Genomic DNA, 19343 nt, shown 5'->3' with positions numbered 1-19343 from the left:
TTTCAAGACCAAAGACTTACTTGTTCATTCTCTGCTCCCTATGATCCTCACCATAGCCCTTTGGGGTTGAAATGGGTGGCCGTTGCCCATTTCACAGACGGGGAAAGGCTGAGCTGGAGAGGCGACATGCCTGGCCCAGGGAAATCCCAGTTTGCGATCCCCAAACCAGTGGTGGCAGCTGGTGGGCTGCCTGGGCGGCTCAGTCGGTTAAGCGTCCGACTTCAACTCAGGTCATGATCTCACAGGTTGTGGGTTCGAGCCCCGCTTTGGGCTCTGTGCTGACAGCTCAGAACCTGGAGCCTGCTTTGGATTCTGTGTCTCCCTTTCCCTCTGTTCCTCTGCCTCTCTCTCTCTCTCTCTTTCTCAAAAATAAAAGGTTTAAAAATAAATTTTTTTTTAAAGAGGTGGTGGCTGGAACGAAAAGAGGAGATGATACCTTCCAGGGAACAAAGTAGAAGAGGGTGAGGAATGATGTGGAAGGAGGAGAGGAGAAAATCCATGAAAGTACATCCCCAAATTCAAGGTTCTTTCCATAGTGGCTCTTAACCTTCATTTGCATGTCACTTGTTTGCCCTGATGCCCAGGGATCTGGGTACAGAGGGAGGACAACAGAGACGTAGGAGGAGCTACGGGCACCTGGAATCCCCAGGAGCCTTCGGGCAGGAGGACGACCGAGAAGAATATCTCTTGAGGAAAGGATCCTCCAGGACCACCCACGAAGAAAAGGGACACTCCCCTTGCATTCCTTCTATTCTGAGCTCCAGGGCGTGGCTGCTCCCGGGATGCTGTCTCTGCTACATGGGCCTGGACCCCTTATCTGGAAAGAGACAACGATCAAAAAAAGACATGTGACAAAATGTTAACAGTGACTCAGGGCGCTGGGAAGCCACGACTTCATCATACTATTTTTGTGGGATTGCCGTGAATTTGAAATCACTTCAAAACAAAAGGTAACAGATAAATTAGAAGACTATTAGCACCTAGAAGCCCCCTCATGACCTCTTCCAACCCCTAGTCTCTCAAGGGAAGAGACTCCGTTCATTTTTCTGATTCCTATATGGTATTTCATTATAAGAATTCATATACGGCTGGGACTTCTGCAATGACCGAGGAACTCTGAAAACACCCCCTACCAAACAACAATGATAAAACTGGGCAAAATGGTTGGGGCACCCGGGTGACTCAGTTGGTTAAGTGTCCGACTTCAACTCAGGTCATGAGCTTGCAGTTTGTGGGTTTAAGCCCCACGTCCGGGCTCTGTGCTGACAGCTCGGAGCCTGGAGCCTGCCTCGGATTCCGTGTCTCCCTCTCTCTCTGCCCCTCCCCCATTTGCCCTCTTTCTCTCTCAAAAATAAACATTAAAAAAAATTGTTGTTGTTTTTTTTAAAGAACCATTTGCAAACTGGAAGCTGATCCAAACCATCTGCAGTAGGCAGATTAATGACCTCCCAGAGACGCCACATCCTAATCCCTGGACCCGGTGAGGATGCTGTTCCACGCAAGGGGGAATTAAGGTCACAGATGAGAATAAGGGTGTTAATCAGACAGCCAGACAATAAAGAGATTATCCTGCGTTAACTGGATGGACCCAGGGTAATCACAAGGGTTCCTTAACTGTGCAAGAGGGAGGCAGTGTGAGACAGATTTGACTGGTCGTGGCTGGCTTTGAAGATGGAAGGGGGACTCTAGCCAAGGAATTTGGGAAGCCTCTAGGAGCTGAAAAAGGCAAGCAAACATCCTCCTCTAGAGCCTCCAGAAGGAATCCAGCCCTCTAGCACCTTGATTTTAGCCCAGTGAGACCCATTTTGGATTTCTGACCCATAGCACTGGAAGACAATCAATTTGCATTATTTCCAGCCCTAAGTTGGTGATTATTTCTTATACCAGCAATAGAAAACTAATACAACACTCAAGAAATTGAGAGAGGTGCTTGGGTGGCTCCGTCGGTTAAGCGTCTAATTCCTGATCTCGGCTCAGGTCGGGATCTCGTGGTTCCTGGGATTGAGCCCTGTGTCGGGCTCTGTGCTGACAGCACAGAGCCTGCTGGGGAGTCTCTCTCTCTCTCCCTTTCTCTCTGCCCTCCCCCTCTCAAAATAAATAAACTAAAAAAAAAAAAATTGAGAAATGTTTACTCAAGAAAATCTCTTGAACCATGAGTCTATAGTGTTCAGTCTGAGTCTGCAGCCCTGTCTCTCCTCCCCTCAGCCCGATGGTGTAGAAGGTCTATCAAAGCGGTGGGAAAGGGGTGCCATTATTTGGAGCAAATGCAGAAAATTCCATGCCCTGAGACACTGTCAAAAACAATAGTGATCTCAGTCAAACCATGGGGGAGGCAGATATCACAGCTAGTCTGAGGTCTCGTTACTGGTTGGGTAAAGCCGTGGACCCACAGACTAGCCACAGATGTAATAGGAAAGCCTGGGCAATGGCGCAGCCAAAGTGGCCGACCTTATTTTAAGAGGTACAAAAGAGGGGCGCCCAGGTGGCTTGGTCGGTTAAGCATCCGACTCTTGATCTCGGCTCAGGTCATGGTCTCACAGCTTGTGGGATCGAGCCGCACTGTTGGCATGGAGCCTGCTTGGGATTCTGTCTCTCTGCCCCTCCCCTGATCCTGGGGGCTCTCTAGAGAAGAAAGAAGAAAGAAAGAAAAAAAGAAAGAAAGAAAGAAAGAAAGAAAGAAAGAAAGAAAGAAAGAAAGAAAGAAAGAAAGAAAGAAAGAGAAAGAAAGAAAGAAAGAAAGAAAGAAAGAAAGAAAGAAAGAAAGAAAGAAAGAAAGAAAAAGAAGGGAGGGAGGAAGGAGGAAAGAAAGAAAGAAGGAAAGAAAGAAAGAAAGAAAGAAAGAAAGAAAGAAAGAAAGAAAGAAAGAAAGAAAGAAAGAAAGAAAGAAACTTTAGGAAAAAAAGGTACAAAAGAATAAACAGTGAAGGGTGCCTGGGTGGCTCTGTCAGTTAAGTGTCCAACTTCGCTCAGGTCATGATCTCGCCGTTCATGAATTTGAGCCTTGCATCAGGCTCTTTTCTGTCTCTGCCTCTCCCCCGCCGGTTCTCTCTCTCTCTCTCTCTCAAAACAAACTTAAAAAAAAAATAAACAGTGAACAATTCTCCTCCATCCCTGACCCGTTTCCTTCCCCAGAAGCAACTGCTATGACTAATTCCTCATGCAGCCCCGAGGGAATTTTCTGCGTACGTAAGCAGATATATATAGGTAATTTCTCCTGCCCTTCCTAATGCTGCAGTCTTCTCTGCACACTGCTCTGTTCCTTTTAGCCCCCCATTTTACAATAGATTTCAGTGGCCTGGAAGAGTGCGTGGTTTTGGGTTTTGGGTTTCGGGTTTTTTTTCAAAGAATTTACTTTTAAGTAATCTCTACACCCAACGTGGGGCTTGAACTCACAACCCCGAGATCAAGCGTCACGTGCTCCACCGATCAAGCCAGCCAGACTCCCCAAGAGTACCTGGTTTACAAGTACTACAGGAATACCTGTAGATCAGGTCATTTGACACAAGGGGAAACTGAGGCCCAGAGAGGTCTAGAACCCAGTCTTATCTCACATTCTGAAGCTCGTTCCTCAAGTTAGAGGGTGAAATCGGCAGGAAAAAACCGTCCCTGCTCAGACATATTATTTAAAACAAATCATTCATCAAATGAGATAAAACAGACCAAGATTTATTTGTTTGTTTTAGGAGACCGTGGCGTCTCAGAAGGGGGAGAGGAAGTCAGAGCTTCTCAAGTACAAAATGGAAAAGAGAAACCCCCTGCTTTCCCTAGGGGGTCATCTGAGAGCCAGTGCCTGCACCCCTCATGGATTGCTAATCTTCCGGCCCAAACTGGGGCCAAATCTGCTGAGCCTGTTTCAGCTATGTCGCAATAGCTGTGTGGCGTTGAGCAAGTTGCCTTCCCTCTCTGGGCCTCCAGGCCCATCTTCTCCAAGGAGCTCCTCTCTATGTCTCAACAGCCAGAGTGTGTTTCTCCCTCTTCTGGGCTCCCACACACATGCTTTACAACCACCCTCCCTCTGCCCCCACTTTCCCCCTTGCTCTCAAACCATCTTTAATTAATTTGAGTACTCACAGTGTTCTGGGTCTATGCCAAGCGTTCTTCATGTGACAAAGTCTCAGAACAATACTGAGGAGAAGGGAGAATCTGGACACATTTTACAGATAAAGAAACTGAGGTTTCAAGAGATCAAAAAACTTCCCTTGTGTCACACAGCTAGTTAGTGTTGGGGACAGAAATCATACCTGGCCAGCTCTGCCGACTTCGGGTCCCTAAGGTGACCTATCGCTCCCTTGGGCCTTGATATTAAAGTGTAAGCTTAGGCTACTTCACATCAACCCCCGAAGAGGCTGAGCCCAGAGAGGGAAAGCAGATTGTCCAAAAACACACAGCCACTGGGGCAGAGCCGAAAGTGAACCATTTCCTAGGCCTTTTGGGTGTTTGTCCTGTGCTGGATGTTGGGGACACGGAAGTAAATAGAACGCCTGCTGGTTGCCTCCAAGTTGCTCACAGATCTCATCTATGCCACCGTCGAAGCCAGGTACCAAGCAATAATACAGTTCAGGCACCGTGTGCCTTACATGTGTATTCTTCACAGCGACCCATGAGGAAAGGCGCTCCTGTCCCACTTGACAGATGGGGAGACTGAGGCTCGGAGGGGTGAAGGAAGGGCAGCCCTGGAGCTGGAGCTCTGGCCTGATCCCAACCTACTGTCCTAACCACCCCGCCGCCCTGCTGCCCTGGCTTAGGAACGCGCAGCACTGTGAATGAATGGGGGCGGGGGCCGCATATAACACTTTATAACAATTATGATTTTCAGTGGGGTGTTGTCACTGGCCGACCCTCCTCCCCGGGTCTGGGCAAGATGAGTAGAGTTTGGACAGAGGGCTCGGGATCATTCCTGGCCCTTCGCCATCCCACGGAGAGCAGCCAAACTCCTTCCTCAGACAGGAAGGTGACTCAGATGTTCCTTCAGGACATTCCCAGTCCAGCTTGAAGTCCCAGCACATCAGGCCGGCCCAACCAGCAGCAACCAGTCTTTCCCCAGAGAGTGGTCTGTGGAGGGTAAGTCCCTAGGTGATTTCCCTGGCAGGGAGAGATGGGGCTTTCAGCAGCTGAGGAACAATTAGGGAAAACTTTCACTCCTGGGAATGGCCGAGTTGGGGAAACTGAGGTGAGGGAAGAGCAGTGATTTATCCAGAGTCCCACAGAAAGTCAGAGGCTGAGGCAACCCTCATCTGGAGCACCGAACAGCTCTGGGATAAGTCTGCTGTGTGCTTGAGGCTGGCGACACCACGCCGGACGAGGCCCAGGGCCTGCTTGGAAACGTTCATGGCTCGATGGAGAGTGACGTCATCAGTGGGCAAAGACAGCACGGCGTGTCCATGCCAAGGTGGAAAGAGGGGCCAGCCTGGTGGCCCAGAGAAGGATGCCATGGAACTCTGCCTGGTGCGGGGAGGGGGGCATAGAGGGGAAGCGCTCGTATCCACCTGGAAGGCTGCATTTTGTAAGGTGGAGAAGGGAGGAAGGGCTCCGAGGTGGGATCTCGCCCAAGGGCTGCGGGAGGCAGCGGAGCGGAACGTGCGTGCGACCAGAGCCCGCATTTTGGAATCAAGCTACTTGGGCTTGACTCCTGGCTCTATCGCTTACAGCTGTGGACCTCGGCAAGCCACCTAACCCTTTGGCGCCTGTTTCCTTCTCTGCAAAATGGGGGAAACAAGAGTACCCAGCTCAGAGAACCTTTGTGAAGATGAAATAAATGCATCCACAGGAGAAGGGGGTGGGGCAGAGTTAACAATGGCTACTATTCACATGGAAATTGGGCTCGGGGAGAGTTTCAGTGCCGGCCAGTGCTCTGTGGTCTGAGCTCAGCTCTATCTTGCTCTTTTGGGGCTCCACGAAACCTTTCCCCGCGTCACCCGATGTTCGAGACCCCCTGAAGCATGGGGTGGAGAGAGGGAGCTTCTGGGGAAGGGACTAGTGGAGTTTCGGGAAAATGCCAGCTGCAGGATCGGGCTCCCACCCCGGAGGTTAGGACCAGAGAGAGGAGATTCTCTGAGGAAGATGGGAATATAGGAATGGACGGAACAGAGGGGTCTACCTCACGCAGTGGCCCTCTGGCCTAAGAGCTCTGGAAGACTCTTGCAGAACAGGTCAGCTGGAGAGGGAGGTCACAGACAGATTCGTGGCCATCTGTAACACAGAAAGAATTTCCTGGGCCTCCCGGGCAGGGACATGGAATACTCACAGGCAACCGGGGTGGGGAACCGCGGGCAAGGGCAGGGAGGCCCTGGGGCTCCCTTGAGCAGCGGAGTCCCCTCCCTTGGTCTGGGGAAGGCAGGAGGTCTCCAGTCACCAGCCTACCTCGCCCAGCCTGGGGGTATGGAACCAGAGGAGGCAGCCGCCTTCCTAAGCCGACTCGAGGGTCAGTAGAAGAGCCCCATCGGAGCCGGTGTCATTGAGGAACAGGACGTGCTCACGACTTCTGGGATGGGGACATGTCATAGGGACACACAGGAAACAGGACTTAAGGAGATGGGATGGTCTCTAAGGATCCTATTGCGGGGTCCCCCGCCCTCAGGAGTGGGACCTCCTGCTTCCTGTGCCGGGCACTCTCCCATCTTGGTATCTTGGTGCCGTGGCTTCTCCTCGGGTCTGGATCTTTTTCCGTGGCTGCTGCTGCAGTCTGCCTAGGCCAGCCGTGGCTCCCACCTCCTCACATCCCTCACTGTGCACGGCCCCTACTCACTGCTTTCCCTCCGGTGGTCTCGGCTTCTGTGCCACTCTCTTCGTGTCCGAAACACAGTGGGTTTGGGGCTGACACTCTTCAAGAGGGGTGCTTTCCCAAGAATTGTCCTTTCAACTGACTGATGACTTAATATCTAATTGATTTATTTATTCTAAAATACATAAATACTGAATGTATTGTTTAGCATGGTTGCTGCGTCCAAGGTCAATAATCAAACGTTAATTCTATTTCTTTTTTTAATTTATTTTTATTTTTTTAATGTCTGTTTATTTTTGAGAGAGAGAGATAGCGCAAGTTGGGGAGAGGCAGAGAGAGAGAGAGGGAGACACAGAATCCATATCAGGCTCCAGGCTCCGAGCTGTCAGCACAGAGCCCAACACGGGGCTCAGACTCACGGACAGTGAGATCATGACCTGAGCTGAAGTCAGACGCTTAACCGACTGAGCCACCCAAGCACCACAAAAGTTAATTATATTTCTATAAACAAGCAACATACAAATATATACTTGAATTTAAAAATGGAAACTAAAAATTGTAACTGATATTTTCAAATGTTATACAATACCAGAGATAATTGAAAACCTAGAGATAAATCTAATAAAAATTATACAAGAGCTCAACACTGAAAACTGCAGAATGTTTTGGAAAATAAAATTAAAGAAAAGCTAAATGAATAGAGGAATAAACCATGATCATGGATGGGAAGATTTAATATTGTAAAGAAGTCCACTTCTGACTTCTTCAAATTGGTCTATAGATTTAATGCAATTCCAGTAAAAAAAAAAATCACAAGATGGTTTTTTATTACATACAGATTCTAAAATATAAATGGAGAGGCAGAAGACCTAAAATGGCCACAGCAATTTGAGGAAGAAAAACGAAGTTGGAGGACATACCCATTAGATTCAAGAAAAAGGAGGAGGGGGAGGACGGGCAGGAAGAGGAGGAGGAGGAGGGGGAGGAGGAGAAGGGAAGGGGAGCAGGAAGGGGAGGGGAAAGGGAAGGGGAAGGAGGAACAGGAGGAGGAGGAGGAGAAGGAGAAGGAGGAGGAGAAGGAGGGCACCTGGATGGCTCAGTTGGTTAAGTGTCAGACTCTTGATTTCAGCTCAGGTCACCATCTCGTGGTTGGTAAGTTCGAGCCCTACATCGGGCTCCCTGTTGTCAGCTCAGAGCTCACTTTGGATTGTCTGTCTCCCTCATGTCTCTTCCCTTCCCTGTTCTCTCTCTGTCTCTGTCTCAAACTAAATAAACAAGCAAACAAACATTTAAAAAATAGAATAAAAAACAGGAAATATATTCATGATGATGAAGTAGAAGACCTCTTAATTGGCAATATTAAAAAGTACTAACTAGGGGCACCTGGGTGGCTCGGTCAGTTGAGCATCCGACTTCAGCTCAGGTTATGGTCTTGCAGTTTGTGAGTTCGAGCCCCAGTCAGACTCTGTGCTAACAAACAGCTCAGAGCCTGGAGCCTGCTTTGGATCCTGTATCTCTCTCTCTTTCTCTCTCCCCCTCCCCCAGCCTCACGCATGCTCTGCCTCTATCTCTCAAAAATAAATAAATGTTAAAAGAAGTTTTTTTTTTTAAAGTACTAACCATAAAGGGGGAAAAAACCCCTGATAAATTAGACTACATTAAAACAAAGATGTGTGTTTATCAGAAAATACTGTTTAAAAAAAGTGAAAAGTCAAAAGGTGGGATTAAAAAAAAACCTCCTATCTAGAATATACAAAGAAGTCCTACAAAAAGCAATAAGAAAATGACAGACCAGTTAAGGGGGAAAGGGGGCAGAAATGCTTGAACCAGTATTTCCCAAAGAGGATTTCCAAATGGCCAAAAAACAAAAACAAAGCAAATTTGAAATGGTGTCCAATTTTATTAGCCATCAGGGACATGCAAATTAACACCATAATGAGGCACCATTACATACCCATCAAAAAAGCTGGAAATAAAATGACAGACAATCCAAGTGTCAGCAAGGATGCAGAGCAACTTCATACACTGCTGATAGAGATGTAATTGGGGAAGACCCAGGAAAATTCCTTGGCAGTATTTACCAAAGGTGAATGTATGCATAATTCCACCGTTAGATATACACCTACAAGAAATGTGTGCAGATGCCCACCAAGTGACATATACAAGAATGTCCACCTTAGCAGAATCTATAATCGCTCCAAACTGGAAACTACCCAAATGTCTATCAGCAGTAGAATAGATCAATAAATTGTATGTTCTTTGGGTTGTGGTTGTTTTGTTTTGGACCAGGTCTTTTTATTTTGTTTTTAAGTGTACAATTCAATGATTCTTATTTATTTTTAATGTTTTAAAAAAAATTTTTTTTTAATGTTTATTTATTTTTGAGACAGAGGGAGACAGAACATGAGTTGGGGAGGGGCAGAGAGAGAGGGAGACACAGAATCTGAAACAGGCTCCGGGCTCTGAGCGGTCAGCACAGAGCCCAACGCGGGGCTCGAACTCACCACTGACCGTGAGATCATGACCCGAGCCAAAGTCGGACACTTAACTGAGCCACCCAGGCGCCCCAATGTTTTATTTATTTTTGAGAGAGAAAGCACAAGCAGGGGCGGGACGGGGGCGGGGGGCGGGCAGAGGATCTGAAGCGGGCTCTGCGCTGACAAGCAGCAAGCCCGACCTGGGGCTCAAACTCACGAACCCAACCGGGAGATCATGACCTGAGCGGAGGTCGGAGGCTCAACCGATTGAGCCACCCAGGCATCCTCAATTCAATGACTTGTGCTAAATGTACAGAGTTGTGCAACCATGACCACAAATCTTTAGCACATTCCATGAAACCTTGAAAGGGCCCTCAGGCTTGTCTGTAGTCATTTCCCTTTCTATTTCCCCAACCCCCGTCAACGACTAAACTAATTATTTTCTCTACGGATTTGCCTTTTCTGGACAACGCACAGACGTGGAATCATCCTGTCTGGCTACCTTCATTTAGCATAGTGTGTTGGAGGTTCATCCATGTTTTAGCATGTATCAGTACATCATGCCTATTTGTGGCTGAATTACAGTATTCCATCACACGTGTATACTATATTTTGTTTCTTCGTTCATCCATCGATGGACACTTGGGTTGTTTCCACTTTGGGGCTATTATGAATAATGCTGCTTTGAACATTGAAATTTATTTTTATATAGATTTTTTTTAAGTTTATTTATTTATTTGGAGAGAGACAGAGAAAGCGCGAGTGGGGGAGGGACAGAGAACGAGGGAGAATCCCAAGCAGGCTCCAGGCGGATCAGCACAAGCCAACGCAGGGCTCGAACCCATGGAACTGTGAGGTGATACCCTGAGCCCAAATCGAGAGTCGGACGCTTAACTGAATGGGCCACCCGGGGGCCCCTGAACATTTATATTTAAGTGTTTGTATAGACCTACGTTTTTATTTCTCTTTGGTAAAGTTAGAAACATCACACAGAACATTTTTGTTTAACTTCTTAAGGAACTGCCAAACTTCTCCAAACTGAATGTTATCATTTTGCATTTCTACCATCAGTTTATGAGGGTTCTAGTTTCTTGCTAACACTTGTTACTATCTTTTTTTATTACGGTAATTCTTGAGGTGCAAATTGGTATCTCATTGTGGTTTATATTGAACTAATGACTAAAGGTGTTGAACACCTTATCATATGCTTACTTGGTGCTCATATGGCTTCTTCGGGGAATATCGATTCAGTTATTTTCCCTGATTTTTTTTTTATTTTTATGTTTTAATTTTATTTTTGATTTTTTAAAATTTACATCCCAATTAGTTAGCATATAGTGCAACAATGATTTCAGGAGTAGATTCCTTAGTGCCCCTTCCCCATTGAGCCCATCCTCCCTCCCACAACCCCTCCAGTAACCCTCGGTTTGTTCTCCATATTTATGAATCTCTTCTGTTTTGTCCCCCTCCCTGTTTTGATATTATTTTTGTTTCCCTTCCCTTATGTTCATCTGTTTTGTCTCTTCAAGTCCTCGTATGAGTGGTCATATGATTTTTGTCTTTCTCTGACTAATTTCGCTGAGCATAATACCCTCCAGTTCCATCCATGTAGTTGTAAATGACAAGATTTCATTCTTTTTGATTGCTGAGTAATACTCCATTGTATGTATATACCACATCTTCTTTATCCATTCAGCCATTGAGGGACATTTGGGCTCTTTCCATACTTCGGCTATTGTTGATAGTGCTGCTAGAAACATGGGGGTGCATGTCTCCCTTCAAAACAGCACACCTGTATCCTGTGGATAAATGCCTAGTAGTGCAATTCCTGGGTCACAGGATAGTTCTCTTTTTAGTTTTTTGAGGAACCTCCATACTGTTTTCCAGAGTGGCTGCACCAGCTTGCATTCCCATATTTTCCCTAATTTTTAAAAAGATTTTCATTTTAAGTAATCTCTACACCCAAGGTGGCACTCAAACCCACAACCTCAAGATCAAGACTCACATGGTCTACTGATTGAGCCAGACAGGAGCCCCTGTTTTGCCTGTTTTTAAATTGGGTTACTTGTCTTCCTGTTTCAGAGTCATAAGTGTTCTACAAAGTATTCTATACACCTTTAAGCACATACAGAATTTGTGAATGTTTTCTTCTAGTGATTAGATTTTCTTAATGGTGACTCATAAAGTATTACATTTTGATGAAATCCAGTTAATTAATTTTTTAATTTTATGAATTGTGCCTTTGCTGTCACATCTAAGAAACCTTTGCCTAACCCAAGGCCACAGAGATTTTCTCATAAATGCTTTACAGTTTTAACTCTACATTTTGGTCTCTGATCCATTTGGGGTTAAATTTTGTGACTGGTGTGCTACAGGGGGCCCAATATCATTCTTTTGCATGTGTGTATCCAGTTGTCCCAACTCCACTTGCTGAACAGACTAATCTTTTTCCATTGAATTACCTTAGCTCCTTTGTTGAAAATCAATTGACCATAAATTTTAAGTGTTTATTTCTGGGCTCTCACTTCTATTCCATTGATCTACATGTCTCTCCTTACTCAGTCCCACACTCTTCTTTATTACTGTTGATTTACAGAAAGTTTAGAAATTGGGAAGTTATGCCCTCTGACTTTATTATTCTTTTTCAAGATTGCTTTCACTAATCTAGGCCATTTGTCTTTTAATATACATTTTAGAAACAGCTATTCAATTTCTGCCAAAAAAAAAAAAAGGAGGAAAAGAAAGAAAAAGAATTTGAATTTAGTAAGAATTGAGTTGGATCTATAGGTCAAATAGAAGAGAAATTGCCTATTGAATATGTCTTCCAATCCATAGACATAGAATGTCTATTTATTTAGATTTCTTTAATTTCTCTTGGCAAAGACTTATAATATTCACTGTACAAATCTTCTTACACTGTGTTGTTAAATTTATTCCAAAGTATTTTATTCTTTTTGATACTGTTGTGAATGGAATTGTTTTCCTAATTTTATTATTGGATTATTCATGAGTAGTATATAGAAATATAGTTGATTTTTACATATTGACCTTCCAGTCTACAATCTTACAGCATTACTTTTGTTTCTAGTAGGGTTTCTAGTGGGGTTGGTTTATTTGTTTGTTTGCTTGTTTGGGTTTTTTGTTTGCTTGTTTTTTGATAGTTCCCTGAAATTTTTCTGTGTATATAATCATGTCATCTACAAATGGGGATAATTTACTTCTTCCTTTCCAATCTGGATACCTTTTATTTCTCTCTGTTACTTAATTTTCTGGCTAGCACCTCTAACCCATTGTCAAATAAAGGAGGACAGAACAGAAATCCTTGTCTCGTTCTTGATCAGCGGGGGGAAATATCAGTCTTTCATCATTAAGTGTGATGTTAGCTGCGGGCTTCTCATAGATGCCCTTTATCAAGCTAAGGAAGTTCCCGTGTATTCTTGTGTTGAGTTGGTGTGTGTGTGTGTGTGTGTGTGTGTGTGTGTGTGTGCTTTTTTTTTTTTTAATCACAAAGGGGCATTGTATTTTTTCAAATTCTCGCATTTTGTAAATGTAGTGCCTGTTAAATTTTTTAAAAATATGTATAATGAGGGGAGCTTGGGTGGCTCAGCCAGTTAAGCATCTGACTTCAGCTCAGGTCATGATCTCACGGTTCATGGATTCGAGTACCACATGGGGCTGTGTGCCGGCAGTTCAGATGGAGTCTGCTTCAGATCCTCTGTTTCCCTTTCTCTCTGCCCCTCCTCCCACCTCTCTCTCAAAAATAAAAACATAAAAAATATTTTAATGTGTAAAATGTAAAAAATGTGTAAACTATTGAAATTCATCATTCTGGCGTTTTTACAATGATAAAGGGGCTCCTGGGTGGCTTAGTCAGTTAAGTATCCGACTTCGGCTCAGGTCATGATCTCCCAGCCCATGAGCTCGAGCCCTGCGTCGCGTTCTGTGCTGACAGCTCAGAGCCTGGAGCCTGCTTCGGATTCTGTGTCTCCCTCGCTCTCTACCCCTCCCCCACTCACACTCTGTCTCTCAAAAATGAATAAATGTTAAAAAAAAAAGTTTTAATAATATAACAGTGACTGCAGTTTGAATTTCCTTGTAACACACTGAGGTTCAAAGAAGAAAACCCCCAAAGGGTAGGATGTCTGGCCAGAGACTTCCTGATGTCTGCAGGAAGAAGAGGAGGAGACAGAAAGAAAAACATATATGGTTGGAAAATTCAATCCTTATCAGGAAAGGTACGAAAAGGATAGTGAAAGCTTTCTTCCTGCCCAGAGGTAATCTCTGATAATAGCTTTCTGTGATTCATTGCTTTGGTGGGGAGGGGGAACATGCGGGAGATGAAAACAAAAACAATTATGAAAGGAAGAAATAGAAAACTGGCTTGTGAACCCAAGTTCCCATTTCATTTAACCCCTTATGTCTTGTAGGACCTGTTTCGGCAAGTCCTGGTCTCCATTCTCCTTGGCCAGGAATGCAAGCCAGGAGGCCTCCTGGAAGCAACATTCCTGTCTTCCAAAAGTTAGACCGTGACATCCCCAGCTGGCTCCTGGGGAAAGCGAGGCCACCTAGGGCCTGCCCAGCCTCAGGTCCTGTCCCCTGGCAAATAACTTCTCTCCCTGGCTGTGGCCACCATGGTCATCTCTCAGCAGAACCACAAGCATCTCCCTGGCCAGACTGAAAAAGGTAGTGAGGGTCTCCAGAGCACAAATGCCTTTTCCCCACATCTTTTTTATGACAAAACGAATTCACGCTCATGGTTAGAAAGTCCGGGGGCACAGAGAATGGGCACCCCTTTCTCATCACCTCTCCCCAGAGCAAGCCTGAGCTACCAGGTTTCTTGGCATCCCCCCAGAGTCGTCTGTCAGTCACCCCTGGGGGGCAATAAGGGTAATGATCCCATCCTATAGATGAGGAAACTGAGGCTTGAAGGGGAGAAGAAACCGTTGAGGCCGCACAGCTGAAAAGTGGCAAAGTTGGGATTTGAACTTGACTCTCCTGCCCTCAAGTCTCCAAATTGCCATGAGTCTATCAGACGTGTAAGCCCTGAATGGCTCCATCCCAGGTTTATAGTGCTTCTTTGCACCATGCCTTGTCCCACACATACAGGCAAATCCTCACCCTGGCACACCCAGCGACTCAGCCTGCCGCACAAAAATGCCTCCCACACACATACTGGCCCAGCAGGGTGCCCTCACCCCCACAGACACACATCCGTCTCTCAACACACTTAATCACACATGTGCACATTGCATAAACACTGACACACATGTTCTCACTCCCAGAGACACACACTTCTACGCACCCATAGTCACAGACGCTGGCACAACCCCATCGTCACCAGACTCCTAGAGCCGGTCCAGAGCCCACCCTAGAGAGGCCACATTCCCCTCCTGGCCAAGCTGCCTTTAAAGGTTCTACCTTCTAGCCCATCAAATTCCAGTTGCTGTCTTCTAGACCAGCTCTCGTGCCAGCGGATGCCTCCTGTCCGCAGCCAGAGCTGGGCACCCTACCCCTTCCCCTTCTGGCCAAGATTCTACGGCTCTTGTCCTCACCCCTCAGCCCTGGTAGCTCATGGAGTTTCTAGCTCGTGGAGTTTCTACCTCCTGGGGTTTATGGGCACAGAGAGCTTGAAGGGGACCTTGGCTGAAAGACACAAATCCCAGGCTGGAGGTAGAAGCCCAAGCCTGGTGATCTTTGTCTTCTCCAGCTGCCCGGTGTCACAGAATGTTTCTGAATCCCTTGCCTCAGTTTCCCTCAGTAGTTCTCAAAGGGTAGAAACCTGCACAGTCTAACTTGAAGATCCCTGTAAACATGCCTCCTTAAGGCAACAGGGACATGAAGTAGACTTTATGGAAACACACACTCCTGCCCCCACACCTATTTGGGGCCCTCAGGGCTGGCGCAGAGTGGGTACTCAACCGGGGCACCAACTAGGTGGAGAAAGGAATGTTCCAGATATTAGGAGAGAATCGCTTCCTCCGTAATATAATCTCGAGGATTAGAACCCAAGGACTGAGGTCTTCAGTGGGGGGTGCTGTAAATATCTGGGGAAAAGACTCTGAATGTAGGATTTATCCATTCATCTGCCCAATTAATAAATATTTCTGGAGGACTTACAAGGTACTGGGTGCTGGGGATCAGTGGGGGATGAAGAGCCCAGACAGGCCCTGCCCATACGCAGTGTGGGGGTCTGGTGGGGACGCATGCGGCCTGAGGTTCACACACACACACACACACACACACACACACACACTCATACATAACTATACACCCTGCTGTGGTTCTGGTGCAGACAGGGGAGCTGACCCAGGCTGGAGCTCAGCTTCCCAGGGGGAGGGGACGTCCAGTGGGGAGCTGAGGACCAGGTGAAGGCACTGAGCTCCTCAACAGCGCTGAATCCTTTTCAGAACGCCTGACCTGGAAAAATATTGCATCAGGCTCCGCCTCTTTTTTATTGGGAGCTTCATAAACCAAGACACTTGCTGTATGTGCCTGCTGAAACCTTTGGAGAACACAAGAGGGGTCAGTAATACGTCTTTTCGTTTTTGTTGTTGTTGTTTTAGAATGAGAAGTAATTGTCACGACTTTTTTCTTTTGCACGGCAAAAGCAGTGAACTGGGGGGACATGGCTCCTCCAAGGAGCCTCTGGCTAGAGGACGGGGCACCCTGAGTTTGTCCTACTCCATAACGACTCCTGGGACCCCGAGAGTCCATCTGGCACTTGCCCAGGCCCCTGCTGGCTGGCACATCATCTGTTGAGGTCCCCAGGACGAGAGTATTTTTTCTAGAATCTGGATGCCAGCAAAGAAAAGCACTGCAGGAACCAGGAAAAAAAACACAGTGTTTCTATTTCCTAGATAAAACAGAAATTGTGAGGCACAGTAATAGCTCAGGAAAACCTGCCAACTATTTGAGGATGAACGAATTTCTGGAAGAAATGTTAAAACTCTGACTGGCTCCACGCTGATGGGAAAGGCTTGCAGCTGCTGGTTTCTGTCTCCCTTCCACCCCTGCCCAGAAGTGGGGGCCCCTCTTCCCCTCCCTGGATGGGCATGGGCATCGGATATAGCCTGCAATTCTGGGTCCCGGCATTTCGGGGCCAACCGACTCTGCACAGCTGGGGACACGGCAGCACAAGCCCTGGGTCCTCATGACACACAGAAAAAAATGTATGGTGGCTGGGGGGAAAGTGGAATGTTCGTCCCTTTGTACTGCCCTCTCCCCAAGATCCCCTGCTTCCCTGGAGGAACCCATGGCCCGTCTTTTTTTTTTTTTAATTTTTTTTTCAACGTTTATTTATTTTTGGGACAGAGAGAGACAGAGCATGAACGGGGGAGGGGCAGAGAGAGAGGGAGACACAGAATCGGAAACAGGCTCCAGGTTCTGAGCCATCATCAGCCCAGAGCCCGACGCGGGGCTCGAACTCCCGGACCACGAGATCGTGACCTGGCTGAAGTCGGACGCTTAACCGACTACGCCACCCAGGCACCCCTGCCCGTGGCCCGTCTTAACCCTTGGTTCTCCTCAGACCCATCTCATCTGCGTCCAACTCTCAGGCCTTCACTCATACTGTGCCCCCTGCCTGGGACGTCCTCCCCTTCCCCTCCATCCCTGTAGGTCAGACCTGTCCTTTGCCTATCTTCTCTTTGACACCTTTGGAGCTTTTCCAACCCTGCATAGTTTCCTTGGGTAGGCTCTGATCTCCTGCTTCCTGAGGTTTTGCTGGTGAGTCACAAGGCCAGCCCCGTGTGATAGAAATACAACACGAGATGCATAGACAATTAAATTTTCCCAGTAGCAACACTGAAAAAGTAAACTGAAAAGGCCAGGCATGGACGGCTTCAGGCACAGCTAGATCCAGGTTGGTAGCAGAAGACTGGAGTGGAGAGGAAGAGGGGCGGGCAGGGGGAGGAGGAAGTAGCCAGAGTGGGGGTTGGATTGAATTCCAAGGGGCTCCCAGAGAGTACTGAAGCATCAGGTAGAACAAGAAAGCCAGAATCTAGTCCTGCGGAGATATTCAAAAGATTTAATGACTAGGATGGCACCTGCCGATGAGGACAGATAACAGCCTTTGTGCTGCAGCGGGCCGGGGTTGGTCAACTGTGGGAATCAGGAGTGAGGAGGGGCCGAGGAGGTGGTGAGGACACAGGGCAGCCCTGTTAACCGACCAGTACCGCAGTAGCTTACTCCATCATGCGGATGTGGGCATGGGGAGTATATAGGAGACTAGCCAGTGGTCTAGACCTCACACACTGTGTGTCCCCTCACCACTAAACTAAGCACTCGGCCAGTCTTGAGAGAAAGCCCTGGGCTGGGGTTGAGGGCGGGGAGGTAAGCAGAATACGAAATCTTTTATCTGAAAGAGGCAGAGCAGATGGGGCCCGTGAGGGGGCCTGGAGGTCGCTGAGTACCAGATGGGCCAAAGGAGCTGATGTGCCCACGCAGAGGGCCGGACATACTGGTCAGAGATGAAGGCTGCAGGAGCGGGCAAGGGTCGTGGATGGCCTCACCTGGGGAGGCATCCCGGGCTCCACCTGAGAGGGACAGAAAACTGGTTTGAGGAACCCAGGGAATTTACTCCTCCGTCCATCCATCCGTCCATCCATCCATCCATCCATCCATTTGTCCATTCATCCACTCATGCATCGCTTCTTTATCAAGCTCCTGCTGGGAATAACTGGTGAACAAGATGGCCAAGGCTACTGCCTTTGCAGAGCACAGACCCTGGCAGGAGAGAAGCACAATCATCAAATAAGCCAGCAAGTGAGCCCAGTGGCTTTGCATCTGTAAGGTGGAGGCCAGATGGAAAGCGAGTGGGAGATAAGGCGTGGGGCCACTTCAGCCAGGATACAGCAGAGCTGACATGGGAAAGACAGAAGGAACCAGTCCTGCATTCGCTGGAGGGAAATGACTCCACACAGAGGAAACACCAGGGCAAAGGCCCCAGGAGGGCACAGGCTTTGTGTGTTAGAGAAAGAGAAAGATGGGGTAGGGGTTGGAGGTGGCAGGTGGGGTTGCAGAGGAGAGCAAGGCTGGCTCATATGGGGCAGTCAGGGGCTGCTGTGCTTGTGGGGAGGGCGCTGCGGACCGTCTTTCCGCAAAGTCAAGTTTGGCAGCTGAAAACTTGCCCCACAATATTCACCAGGGGCAAGAAAGGGTGCAGGACTTTCTTTTTCTGGGCCAACACACAAAGCGTGTATTCTATTCCAAGCACTCTCCCCGCTCAGCATGCGTGAACCCTTTCAGCTTTCCAATAGCCCTTTGAGGCAGATACTATTCCTAAATCCATTTTACGCACAGGGAAATTGAGGAACTGAGAGGAACAGAGAAGCTAAGTGACTCCCCTGTGGTCACAGAGCTGGCAAAAGGCAGAAGCAGGATTTGGATTCAGATGGTTCTAGAGTCCAAACGCATACACACACTCGGCCATGCTGCCTCGAGTTAAAATTGGCTCTGCACCCCTTGCTTATGGTCAGCCACAGGGCCTCCCTCCTCCATGGGGTTCTCTTTCTAGGGTGACCAAAGGCTTTGGGGGCATGATATGTAGTCCAGAGAACTTGGAAGTGAGCTTGTGGCCTTCGATCCATTCCGGTCACCACCGTCCACGCGATCCATTCAAAATCGGGAAACTGGGCCATCCGCCTCTCTCCATGTCACGGGTGGACCTGGGTGGACCGACCTTTTCCCATCCCATTCCATCAAAGATCCACGCCTGCTTCATTCACTGCACCCCTGGGTTTCCCACTCCGTAAGCCAAGATGCCCAACCCAGGGCCTTGGCAGGGCTTCAGTGCCGGCGCCTGGTGATTTCTGTCTCCCCACCTTGGCCAAGGAAACCAGAGCCTGGACACAAAAACTTGGCCATGCTGCTGAGACTGGCTTGCTGGGAAAATCCTACCCTTTCTTTTAAGTCTCTTCCAATAATAAAAACAGGAGTAAAAATAACATCACAAAGTCCAGCTGGCCAAACTTCATGGTTTTTGTTTTGTTTTGTTTTGTCTTTTTTTTTTTTTTTGGTTTTGTTTCCTAAAGGAGACAATGTAGAGAAAGCACCTATCACAGTCCCAGGCCCAGGATGGTTCTCAAGAAAGGGGTATTGAGCCAGAAGAATCAGGCTCTACTTACCAGCTGTGAGACTCTGAGTAA

This window comes from Felis catus, chromosome E2, assembly GCF_018350175.1.
Source record: "Felis catus isolate Fca126 chromosome E2, F.catus_Fca126_mat1.0, whole genome shotgun sequence".
Taxonomy (NCBI): domain Eukaryota; kingdom Metazoa; phylum Chordata; class Mammalia; order Carnivora; family Felidae; genus Felis; species Felis catus.
Note: the sequence above shows the minus strand (reverse complement) of the source record.